The sequence below is a fragment of the Capsicum annuum genome, chromosome 2 (genome assembly GCF_002878395.1).
Source record: "Capsicum annuum cultivar UCD-10X-F1 chromosome 2, UCD10Xv1.1, whole genome shotgun sequence".
In the NCBI taxonomy this organism is placed as follows: Eukaryota; Viridiplantae; Streptophyta; class Magnoliopsida; order Solanales; family Solanaceae; genus Capsicum; species Capsicum annuum.
Genome location: NC_061112.1, coordinates 126,967,158 through 126,978,611, shown reverse-complemented (window position 1 = coordinate 126,978,611; position 11,454 = coordinate 126,967,158).

Below are 11,454 nucleotides of genomic sequence, written 5' to 3'. Positions count from 1 at the left end.
AAGAGATAGATAGGTTTGTCTTCTCTTAGTTTGTAATGACAGTCACTTGGTAATTAATAAAGTGAGTTAATTGCCAAAAAGTTATATTTCTATTTTATTCAACACTTCAAATAATAAAACGTGATAAAAATATCTCTAATATCGAAAAATATTGCAAGACTATTTCTTTCCGGAACTATTTCCTTTTTCTCCTTAACTTTTGCATTTCCGCAATCCACCCTTTTCCAACACCATTTTTTTCATTCATTGTGCATTTTATTTCGGAGCTTTTCTATCTGTTTTGTTGTCTAATTGTAATTTTTTATTTGAAATCTCTCTATCTTCTTTGGGTATACCTTTAATAGAAAAAAAAATTGTAAGGTCGTTGCTTTCCTGATTTTTTCTCTTTTTTTCTTAACTTTTGCGTTCTCCGTCGCCCACTCTTTTTCAACACCATTTCTCTCATTTATTTGCGCATTGAATTTAAATATTTGCTTTCTAAATTGGTTGTTTTTATTTTTTTCAATATTTTAAAGAGAGAATTATCGATTACCCCCCTGAACTTGTCACGTTTTATTCATGATATACCTGAACTTTGACTAGTCCTAAGTACCCCCTCGAACTTGTTCTTTTACAATATCGCGTGACCTCTTTTTGCTGATGTGGGAAAATGTTTGAGTTCAACCTCCATCAAGCGCGTGATGGAGGTATTTTTTGCCAAATCAGGATTTTTAATAATACAAAAATGAAAAAAAATCTATTTTCATTTATTTTTTTAAAAAAAGTTCAATTAGCCCTCTTCCTATTTATTATCCCTCTTCTTCATTACTTCCAATCTAAAAAAAAATTCATCCCTTTATTAATTTTGTAAAAATCTAGTTTATTAATTAGTTTATGAAATAAAAATTTCATCTGTTTATTAATATTGTAGAAATTTCGTTTATTAATCTAAAAAAAATTCATCCGTTAATTAGTTCAATCTAAAACTCCAGTTTCCATTCCTATGAAACTAATTTAATTTTGTAACCTTAATTATATATATCATATGAGTTATTGTAACTAAAAAAATGTACTAAATGTCGAAGAAGATATTTTAAACAATATTAACAAAACAAATACTAAAGAAACTAAGACACATACTTATAATAAATGTAGTTATATTAGTTATCGGTTTTAATCCCTAACGATTTGATTTTTGATTTAACCAATAAGAAAATACTCATAAAATAAAAATAGAATCAATAACCCAATATTTTTTTTTACAAAATCATTAAAAATCGTTAACCCAATAACTATAAATCAATAAAACTTTTATCGGTTCGATTTTTGTACACCCCTAACTTAAATTGCAATTTCTTAATCCATTAATTATAATAAGAAACGTATTTGTGCATGTGAGTCTCCTCAAAGTCCTAATCGAAACACTAATCGAAAACTACTATAAAACACTAACCGAAAAAAAAAATTTCATATTATGAAACACTAATCGGAATTTTTTTTCATATTTTTAACACACGAAAAATTATAAATTTTTAGATAATAGCTTACTCCATCGACGTAAATTATACCTTTCATTATTTTGGAGTAGAGAAAAATTAAAAAATATAATTTTTTTGTAGAGAGAAATTGGATAATTAAGGGTAGAAATGGGTTACTTTTTAATATAGGATAAATATAAGGAAAGTTAATGGTATTATCCACGTGGACAGCCACATTAGTGTGTTTTCTCCACGTGTACGCGCGTGTATTACACGCTATGAACTGTGGACCAAAAAGGGGGGCGCGACGTACTAAAAGAACAAGTTCGGGGGGTACTTAGGACTAGTCAAAATTCAGGTGTACCATGAATAAAACGTGACAAGTTCAGGGGGTAATTGATACTTCTCTCTATTTCAAATAATAAAAATACCTCTGATATCGAAAAAAAAAAAGAAAATTACTTGATCATTTTTTTTAAATTCTTCTTTCTCCCCTTAACTTTTGCGTTCTCCAGTTCACCCCTTTTTAACATCATTTTTCTCGTTCATTTGTGTATTTTATTCTTAAGTATTTCTATCCGTTTTGTCGTCTAGTTGAAAATTCTTATTCAGAATCTTTCTTCCTTGTTTAGGATAATTTTTAATATTATCTTTTTAAATCTGTGATTTTTATTTGTTTCAACACTTCAAATAATAAAAATGTGATTAATATATTTCTGTTATCATAAAAAATATAAATTGTAAGGTCATTTTTTTCTTGCATTTCTTTCTTTTTCTCCTTAATTTTTGCATTTTCGTCGTCCACCCTTTTTCAATGTCATTTCTCTCATTCATTTGCGCGTTATCTTTAAATGTTTGCTTTTTAAATTAGTGATTTTTATTATTTTTCAATATTAAAAATGTGTTAAAAATACCTCTGATATCGACAAGAAAAAAAATGTAAGGTCTTTTCTTTCCTGAACTTCTTCCCTTCTCCCCTTAACTTTTGCATTCTCGCACCTACCCTTTTTCAACATCCTTTTTCTCATTTATTTTTGTATTTTATTTCTGAGCATTTCTATCCGTGTTGCTATCTAATTGAAATTCCTTATTCGAAATTTTCTTCCTTCTTTAGGGTAATATTAAATGTTACTCCCTCCATTTTACAATAAGTGAATTGTTGAATTTTGGCACACATATTAAGAAAAAAGCATCAAAGGTATATATTTCACATAAATTTCCATTTTTACCAACATTTTTTGCATGCATGCTTTAACTTATGGTGGCAAAATAACTTCATTGCATGCAAGTTTTATTTTAAGGTGGCAAAATTTTTTGTTCATTCCAATTTTTAAAATTTTAAAATTGCTAGTCCTAGTAAATTTTTTTTGGAGGTAAAATATGTTGAAAATTTTCATTTCCCTCTCAATTTAGTCTATAAATAGATTTACATTCAATATGTTTTTTAACATGACTTCAATATCAATAGATCTAAATTTTTTATTTGAGAATGATGTCGATGAATATTCAATTCCCTACTTGAATCCAAATGAAAATGATGATATACAATTTGATGAAAGATTACAAGAACCGACAGAAGATTCAAACCTAAATTGTGATAAATAATTGCTCGTTATGTGCATTCCTTTGAAAAAAGTTTTGAATTTATATTTACTCATTTTTTTTGTTTAATAAGCAGATTCAATTGAAGATTTGTCACAATCACAACGGCCGAAAAAAAATTTGAGCAATGAAACACGTGTTGCAATATATGAAATGTTGCAACAAAAATGTGTTGATGGTAAACTAAAAAAAGGAGTTACGAAAATAGTGACGTCACATTTTTCAACTTCCATTCAAACAATTCAACGTATTTGGAGACTATCAAACTATGGTGAATGTGCTTCTAGTGGTGTATATGGAAGAAAAGTGAACAATTGTGGTCTAAAAAAAATTGAGATGGATCATAATCGTTTTTATGCAATTCCTTTATGGAAGTGGACAACTCTACGATCATTATCTTCTTCCATGAATATGAGTACGACCACTTTGTTTCGGCGTTTGAAGTCGGGACATAAACGAAGACATTCTAATGCCATAAAGCCTTATTTGAAAAAGGAAAATAAAATAAGTCGGTTGCAATTTTGTATGTCTATGCTTGATCGTGGTAGCATACCACATGATTCAATTTTTATCAACATGTTCAATATAGTTCATATCGACGAGAAGTGATTTTATATGACCAAAAAAATAAAATATATTATTTACAGCCTGATGAAGAAGATCCAATCCGCACTAACAAGAGCAAAAATTTCATCGATAAAGTTATGTTTTTAGTTGTTGTAGCTCGTCCTAGATTTGATGCACAAGGAGTAGAAATATTCTCCGATAAAATTGGATTATTTCCTTTTGTTACATAAGAACGAGCTAAAACAGCTAGTGCAAATAGATCTGGGGGAACTATGGAAAAAAAAAAGCAATAACTTCGATAATCAAAGAAATTTCACGATCATTCTTGATTAATGGAGTGCTTCCTGCTATCAAGGCTAAATGGCCTAGAGAAGATTTAAATTCTACGATATTCATACAACAAGATAACGGAAGAACTCATATTCAACCTAATGACGAGGAATTTTATCGAGCAGCGACACAAGATGGATTCAATAGTCGCTTGATGTGTCAACCACCCAATTCTCCAGATTTGAATGTCTTAGACCTTGGATTTTTCAAATCTATTCAGTCTCTACAAAGCAGGGAAAAGCTTAAAAGTATTGATGATCTTGTTGCGGCTGTCATAAAAGCATATGAAGATTTTTCAACAGAGAAGTCCAACTATATTTTTCTAACATTGCAGGCATGTATGATGGAGATCATGAAAATAAAAGGATCACATGATTACAAGATTCAACATCTTAGTAAAGATAATTTAGTAAGGAACTGTCAGCTGCCAGTACAACTGAAGTGTGATCCAGAATTAGTACAAAACTCTCGATTATTTAGGTTAAATTTTATTTTTGAAATTTCAAGTTCTTTTGTATGTTGTTTTGCTATTTGGATGGTGGTTTAATTATGTAAATTACAAGTATTTGAAAACCCAACAATTGACTTGTCTTTGTTTATAAATATTTTTTTATATTTTTCTATTAATTGGATATATATATATATATATATATATATATATATATAAACCACAGCTCTAATAATTGATTTAATGAAATCGCATTTTTTTTTTGGTAATTTGGGTGCACTTCAAAAGAGAAAGTATTAGCATTACGTAGTTAGGCCATAACAAAAAAGGTGCATTCTTGCTCATTGAGCAGTTGAGCATTTGCTTGTATTTGCATTGACTAACTAAAGTCTTCATAAGTTGATTTAATAAAAAAGCAGGTGGTAGATAATTAAAACAAAATGAGCAAACAAACGTTTAGCTGATTAATGTTTGTACATTACTGGTAGTGACAATAAGCAGCTGATCGCTGTTGTTATATTAAAACAAAATGAGAAAAAAAACGTTTAGCTGGTCTGTTAGTGAAATTAAGAAACCATTTTGTACGAATACACAATCGAATAAGTCAATAGAAATTTTTAATGCAGAATATTACAGAAACACGAGGATCATAATAATTCTAATAAAAATTGGGAAGATAAATTTTCAACATAATCCTTATTTCATCTTCAATACTAATGTCTCGAACCATTTCAATTGAGTCTTCAACTTTTTCAATGGACTCTTCAATGATAGTGTCTTGAACATTTTCAAGCGAGTCTTCCACAATTGTATCTTGAATTATTTCAACCGAATCTTCATTGATAATAGTATCATAAACTATTTCAATCGAGTCTTCAAAATTGAAATTCAACTCTAATTTTTTTTCCGTAACCCTACTTTTTTCTTTGAACTCAATGAAGTAGAATGGACATGCAAAAGTGAAATTATATATAGAAGAGTGTGCAATTAATGGAGGAGTAATGTTGGAGTAGCTGTACTCTGGGAGTTGGCAGCTCTCTTATCAAGAGGAAAAAATTGACATTTTGGCACATAGGGAATAGGCGGCTGCAGTTAAGAATACCATAGAAAAAAGTGCGTTGTCAAAATCATGAGGGTAAAATTAAAAATAAATTTAACGGTTCACTTATTTTGAAACACCAATAAACACCCCAACAAATCACTTATTGTGAAACTGAGGGAGTATCTCCTTAAATTTGTTATTTTTATTTTTAACACTTCAAATAATAAAAATGTGATAAATATACCTCTGATATCGAAAAAAAATGTAAGGCCGTTTCTTTCTTGAACTTCTCCCTTTTTCTCCTTAACTTTGCATTCTCGCCGCTCACCCTTTTTCAACACCATTTTCCTCATTGATTTGCTTATTATTTTTTATTGTTTGCTCTTTAAATTTATGATTTTTATTTTTTTAACAATTTAAATAATAAAAATGTTAAAAATACCTCTAATATCGATAAAAAGAAAAATTGTAAGGTTGTTTCTTTTTTGAACTTCTTCCCTTTCTCCCTAAATTTTTGTGTTTCTGCCGCCTGTTCTTTTTCAACACAATTTCTCTCGTTTATTTGTACAATTTTTCTCATGACCAAATTTCTCCGTTTTATCGTCTAATTTAAATTTCTTAGACAGAATTCTCTTCCTTTTTTAGAAAAGAAAAAATGTCAGGATCAAATTATGTTTTACAAGGCAAAAATATTTTTGCATGACACAAATTATGTTTTACAGGACATAAATTACTTGTATAAATTTATACTGAAAGAGATTAATTAATTCAATAAATCTTTATCGGATAAGCTAAGACAGAAGGTCTCTAAACTTTTGAAAAAAAATAAAATCACAAAGCAAATTTACTAGACAAGTTACCCTTACAACGCATAAGTTATTCATATGAACTTATAATGATAGGTGTCAAGATCTTTAAATATTTGCAAGGCATTATGCCTTGAGATTGAGATACTATACAACTTATGTCAGACAAAGCAAAATTCTATAAACTTTTACCTTACGAAATTTGATCATAGTTAAGGGTTCTTTGACCTACAACTTTTTATCAAATGATAAATAGAGAAAAAAAAATATCACTATTTAAGAGGCAAAAATTAAAAATCACCCAAAATAAAGACAATTCACGCAAAAACTTAAATATCCATATTGTTGATCCGTGAGATATTCATAATTGTATTATCATTGAAGTTTTGAGTTAGAGCCATTTCTCCAAATTTAAATTACAGGGTATTTGGATTGACTTATTTTAATTGCTTTTGCCTTTTGAATTTTTTTTGGGAGGTGTTTGGAAAGAAACAAAAAAGACTTTTAAACACTTTCTTTTGGACTTAAATAGTACAAAAACAAGCTAAAAATCCAAAGTAGATTACTCCATGGGTGTTTGAATTGCTTATTTTAAGGTATTTTTGAATTTTAAGTATTTTTAAGTTAAATTTCAAATTATCATGATTTATGTTGTTTACCTTTTTTTTTTTCCTTTCTTTGTAATGGTGTTCATATGGAAATGGGGTGTCACTTGTTAAATATTGTTTGGTGGACTTGTAAATTCTATTTGATCCCTATAGCTATTGGGCTTTATATCTTTAGTTTTGGGCTTTCCACATATTTTGTCGCTTGGTCAAAATTTAAATTTTCCATCCCATTCTACGTTATGTTTGGATTTGAAATAATTACACAATATAGTGATTATAAAAACCTGTTTGTTCGTCATTAAATAATTATAGCATAATTATAAACGTAATATTTAATTGTTCAAGTGTAATAGTCTACAACTCTATTACATTTACATTTTGACAAATATCAGTCTTTATTAAAGAGGGGAAAGTACAGAAATGATACTTCAGCTCAAATAAATTCAACGAAAATGGTCATGGAATTCAAATTTCATTTTCTAGCCATTTCAATTTGCTGGTTGTTTGATACAGTTTTTATACGTATCTTATACATATACGTATTCTATACAAAAATTATATAATTTTCATACACATTTTATACAATAATTATACCTTCTTTTTATACATTTTATACAACAATATAATTTATGCACATTCTATATATTTTTTTTATATATATTTTATACATATATATATTTGATACAACTATACAATTTCTATACATATATCTTATACAGATACATATTCTATATAACAATTATATCATTTTTGTACAATTATATTTAATTATTATTTTTAAATAACAAAAAAAGGAGAATATTTTTCAATTAAAAAATTTATAGTAAGAAAAATTAAAATATTTTTGAAAAGGGTTAAATGATCCAAGTTGAAAAAGACTAAAAATGGCTGAATGACCCAATGGTCATTTAGTGGCATTAGTTTGACCGACAGGACATAAAATGTCCACATGCCCAAACTTGGGCCATTAATTTTAAAATGGGTCAGATCATGACATTTTCTCTAGGAAAAATCACATAGATATACGCACTAAGATTTAATATTACAAAAACTACCTCTAATTTTTTTTTATTTATAAAATCTAGTTTTTATTTACAAAATCTATCAACTATTCAGTTTCTTTTTTTTTCTCTAAAAAATTTAATCCAAAACCCCCTTCTCTTCTTTCTTTTTTATCTCTTCTCTTCTTCCTTGATTGAAAACCCCAATTACAAGGGTATTTGGAAGCCAAGAGATATTCCAAACCCCAACTACTTCAAACTCACACAAACCTAATTTCGAGCCTATTGCAGCAATTGTCATTGAAATCTGGACAATGCAAAATGCTATATTATATTGCACCCATCACAATTACACACTCACTAGTACAAAATATAAGCACACATCACCGTCATTTTCTAGGGAATTTCATCAACAACACACCAGATTCTCTTCAACAACACAATTCCCTCATTCTCACAAGCCTCTTACCATTGCATATACACACATACTTCAAAATACCCGTAACCACCATGAACGCAAGGGGAGAATGGATATAAACACACAGACCTCACACAATTAGAGGGGAGCACAACAAAACCCATCGAGGAGGCCATTTTCTTAATCTGTTCACAACAACACCAACACACACACACAGAGATTGGGGGAAGAGAGAAACACAGAGAGAACTCGGAGAGAGAAGCTGAACATGAGAGAGAGAAGGAAAATATGGACGACGCGTCACTGTTCCAGTGATTAGCATCGAAATCGGTCTCTGTCAGGGGTTATTTATGGTGCATGAATTGTATAGAAATTGGTGTATCATGTTGTATGAATTGAATAGAAATTAGTGTATTACCAGCTTTATGGTGTCTAAATTGTATAGAAATTGGTGTATCAACAACTTTATGGTGTCTGAAAGTATAAAAATTGGTGTATCAATAATTTTATGATTTTTGAAATATTTAGAAATTGATATATTAATAATTTTATGATGTCTGAATTGTATAGAGTTTGGTATATCATTAATTTTATTTTAAGGTGTCTTAGAAATTGGTGTATCAATAATTTTATAGTGTTTAAACTCTTTAGAAATAGGTGTATCAATAATAATAATTTTATAGTGTCTAAAATGTATAAATTTGGTGTATCAATAATTTTATGGTGTCTAATATGTATAGAAATTGATCTACTTTTCAGGTGTTTGATCGATATAGAAAAAAGTTTATTAATAATTTTATGGTGTATTAATAAATTTATGGTGCATGAAATTTGTATAAGGTGTGGTTTGAATCTCTTAGAAGTATTAAAAATTAATGCTCATTGAATTAAATAAATTAAATTTAAAAACATAAAAAAATATATCAAATAAATGTTTTGTTTTTATGGTTATCTTATTTACTATTTTTTAATTAAAAAAAACCTTATTTGAAAAATAAAGTTGGAGAATTTATAAGATAAAATATCAATCATTAAATTGTCTCCTCAAATCAAGGTAATTTTAACTTTTTATTTTTTTCTACCTTTGGTAGATTTTGTAAATTAAAAACTAATAGTAGTTTTTGTAATATTGACTCTTACATTTTTGTAATATTGACTCTTACATTGTATATCTATGTGATTTTCCCCTTTTCCTATTAAAAATGGTGAAAATTATCCCCTATACATTTATTAGAGTGAGAATTGTAAGTTATAGCAATACTTTTAGATAATTGCTTTAATAACTTTTTAATTACAAGTTGTATCAACTTTTAAAAAAATTTATTTATTTATTTATTTATTTTAAAAAATAGTTAAATATTTTTTAAGTAAAAATAACTCCTTTTTTTGGATTTGTATTCAACTTTTCCTTAGTAACTATGTTGATAATCATGGAAAGAGTGAAATGTGGTCAATATTATATCTTCATGTATTATCTTTCTTACCTTTTTCAAAAAACTCTCAATTTTTTATTCTCTCTCACAAATACATGTTCTCTATTTCTGTTATAAATATATTTACATTATAGTAAATATCTATCAAAAATATACATAAGATCTATCAAGATCTAATATAATTTATCAAGATCTAGTTGATATTTATCAGGATTTGAAGTATCGATCTTTTAGTCAGAAACTAGAAGAATTTTTTCTATAAATAGAGGAATTTTGTACATTGTATCCCAATCTCATGTTCTCTCATCTCTCAAGAGAAATAAAGAAGCCTCTCCTCTTCTCTCTCTATTTTATTATTTTTGTTCTTGTTTTATATTTTATAACACGTTATCAGCACGACACTCTGCCAAACAAGGTGAGATTATAAATCTAAAGGTAATTTCAAGGTTAGTAATTACTTATGTTATCTGTCTTTTGCTACTAATAATATAATTATTGTTGGATTTGAGGAAAAATAATTGGTTTGAAATCATTTATGTTTTAAATTTATTTCTCAAGAACAATATTATCAAAAGGGATGATAATATGTTGGGTTCAAGTCCCATCGAGTTATTGCCTAAGACACCTTTATATGGATAACACGTTGAGTTTGAATTTCAATGCACCATATTGATGATATTATGATGGCTAAGGCAAAATAATGTATTTTTGATGAAAAGACATCAAATTTGTTCATTGAATATGCTCCAATTCAAGAAGTGAAGTTGGCAACAATATATGATAAGTCTGAAAGATGATAATTTACTTCATTCTTGAAGTGAATGTTGTAGCAATATAAAGAAATTCTCTCTATCATATTTATGCCTCTATTTGCTCATGAAGTAGCAATATCATGAAAGATGTTATAAGCTATCATAATTTGATAGGCTTAAGACATGATTATATTCAATTCCTAGGGAATGAGAAGCTTATTAATGCAAACATGCACTTGATTGTGATAGTATCACAACTTACCCCCGAATGAGGCAGAATAACTGAAAAGAGTTATTTTGAAATCTACTTTTAAAGTAGTAAATCTGAAATTTATTCATGTAATAGTAAATCTGAAATTTACTAAAGTGAAGAACACATGTCATGGTAAACTTGGAGTTTACTACTATAATAAGTAAGTTCATCAGTTGACATGAATGATTATGACATCTCGAATATGTGCATATTGAGTATTAGACATGTATTGAAGAAATAGAAGATTCTTCAAGAATTGTTTATGTCGCTTGTTCTTATGATAAGTTGGTTGGACTAACTAATATTGGGATTGGATCTCTTAAAATTTGAAAAGTATAAAAGGTAAATATGGGCCCGTTCACCTGTCATGTGATCTATTAAAATGCATTGATATAAGATAATCACATGTACATTTATTGTCAACATGTAGTTTGACATTCATAAAGTTGCTTGCTCAATAAAATTGAATTAAGAGCATAATTTTCAGATTGTATAATTTCATCTTGATGATGATGGTTTAGCATTGAATGCCTTCGATAAATAGCAAAATCATTGCTAAGGAGAACAAAGTTTTATGTGTTGGTTTGAAATATGATATAATATATACAAAAATACTTGTATGATCAAACCAATAAATTATGATTAAAATCCCCTCAAAGTTGATTCTGAGTCAGGAATCGCACATTGTCCATTTAATTATTTTGATATGCGGTATACGATTAATAAATATACCATGA